The following is a 2,195-nucleotide window of genomic DNA, read 5'->3' on the forward strand; positions in this document are numbered from 1 at the left end:
ATGGGTGAGACCAGTGGAATATCTTAGATGGCTGCTCACAGACTTTTAAGACTCCAGACGCTACTCACCAGGATAGAACGTAGAACATTGTCTTTATAAACTGTGTTATGCCAGTTGAGCAAGGTGTTGCCCAAGACCATGGCCCCCACAGCCCTCGGCCCAGCAGTTCAGTCCCTCAGGGAGTTTGGAAGTATCTACGGAGCTTTCGTGACCTTTTCTTGTACAACTTGTGCCGGCTTCCCCAGTGCTGTGTACTGTCTTAACCCCTCACCCAAGTTACCACTTATCTGTTGTCTAGTTCCCCCCCTATCCCTCCCATCCCTGGTAACCAATAGTTTGTTTTTTTTTAATTGTACTTTAGGTGAAGGTTTACAGAACAAATAGTTTCTCATTAAACAGTCATTACACATATTGTTTTATGACATTGGTTAACAACCCCATGACATGTCAACACTCCCTTCTCGACCTTTTTTTTTTTTTTCCCTTTTGGTGAACATATACATAGCCAAAGATACACCATTTCAAAAATTTCTACATGCACAGTTCAGTGCCATCGATTACGTTCTTCCAGTTGTGCTGCTATTCTTAGATGAAGGTTTAAAGAACAAGATAGTTTCTCATTAAACAGTACACATGTTGCCCTGTGACAATGGTTAACAACCCCACTACATGTTAACACTGTCCTTACTCAACCTTGGGTTCCCTATCACCAGCTTTCCTGTCCCTTTCTGCCTTCTAGTCCTCCCTGGACTGCTGTGCCTCAGTCATGTTTTGTTTTACGGGGCTGTCCAATCCTGGGCTGAATGCTGAACCTCGGAAGTGACTCCACTACTGAGTTAAAAGGGTGTCTGGGAGCTATACGCTTGGGGTTTCTCCAGGCTCTTTCAGGTCAGTAAATCTGGTCTTCTTTGTGTGTTAGAATTTTGTTCTACATCCTTCTCCAGCTCTGTCCAGAACCCTCTGTTGTGATCCTAGTCAGAGCAGTCGGTGGTAGCCGAGCACCATCTAGCTGTACTGGACTCAGCCTGGTGGAGGCCTTAGTAGCTGTGGTCCATTAGTCTTTTGGACTAATCTTTTCCTTGTATCCTGTTCTCTTCATTCTCGCTTACTCCTGAAGGGGTGAGACCAGTGGAGTATCTTAGATGGCCGCTCATAGGCTTTTAAGACCCCAGACGCTACTCACCAGGGTAGAATGTAGAACATTGTCTTTGTAAACTGTGTTATGCCAGTTGAGCTAGATTTTCCCCGAGACCGTGGTCCCCACAGCCCTCTGCCCAGCAATTCAGTCCCTCAGGGAGTTTGGATGTGTCTATTGAGCTTCCATGACCTTTCCTTGTACAAGTTGTACTGGCTTCCCCAGTATTGTGTACTGTCTCACTCTTCACCCAAGATACCACTTATCTATTGTCTGTTTAGTTCCCCCCCACCCCTCCCATCCCTCGTAACCAACAAAGGTTGTTACTTTTTGAGTGTAAACTTTTTCATGAGTTTTTACAATAGAGGTCTCATACAATATTTGTCCTTTTGTGATTGACTTATTTCACACAGCATAATGTCCTCCAGTTTGATCCATGTTATGAGATGCTTCACAGATTCATCATTGTTCTTTATCATTGCATAATAGTCCATTGTGTGTATGTACCATTGTTTGTTTATCCATTCATCTGTTGATGGGCATCTAGGTAGTTTCCATCTTTTTGCTATTGTGAACAGTGCTGCAGTGAATATGGGTGTGCATATGTGTATTCGTGTGACAGCTCTTATTTCTCTAGGATATATTCCTAGGAGTGGGATTGCATTTTGTAGTGCTTTTTTTTGTGATGGTGACATTTTCTTTGTTCCTCTTATTCTCCTGTGCTGAATTCCTTTTGTTTGTGGATTTTTTTTTCGTTTTTGTAGGCTTTGTTTTTACTGACTTTATGTTTTTCTTCATTTTGATGAGTAGGTTTGTTAACTTTCTTTGCGTTTACCTTGAAATTTACCCTTATCTTCCTAGATTTGAACCAGTCTATTATTACTTGATATCGCCTTGCCTTCCTCTCCGTTAGAAGGTTCTATATCTACACCATTTATTACCTCTTTTATTGTTCTGATGCTGTTTTCATTTACAGATTAACCTCTCTGGTTCCCTGTTGTAATTCTTTTGGTTTTGGATAGTCCCTAAGAGTTCATTTCCTAGGTTGGTATCTGGCTAG

Source organism: Trichechus manatus, unplaced genomic scaffold (assembly GCF_000243295.1).
Source record: "Trichechus manatus latirostris isolate Lorelei unplaced genomic scaffold, TriManLat1.0 scaffold00226, whole genome shotgun sequence".
In the NCBI taxonomy this organism is placed as follows: Eukaryota; Metazoa; Chordata; class Mammalia; order Sirenia; family Trichechidae; genus Trichechus; species Trichechus manatus.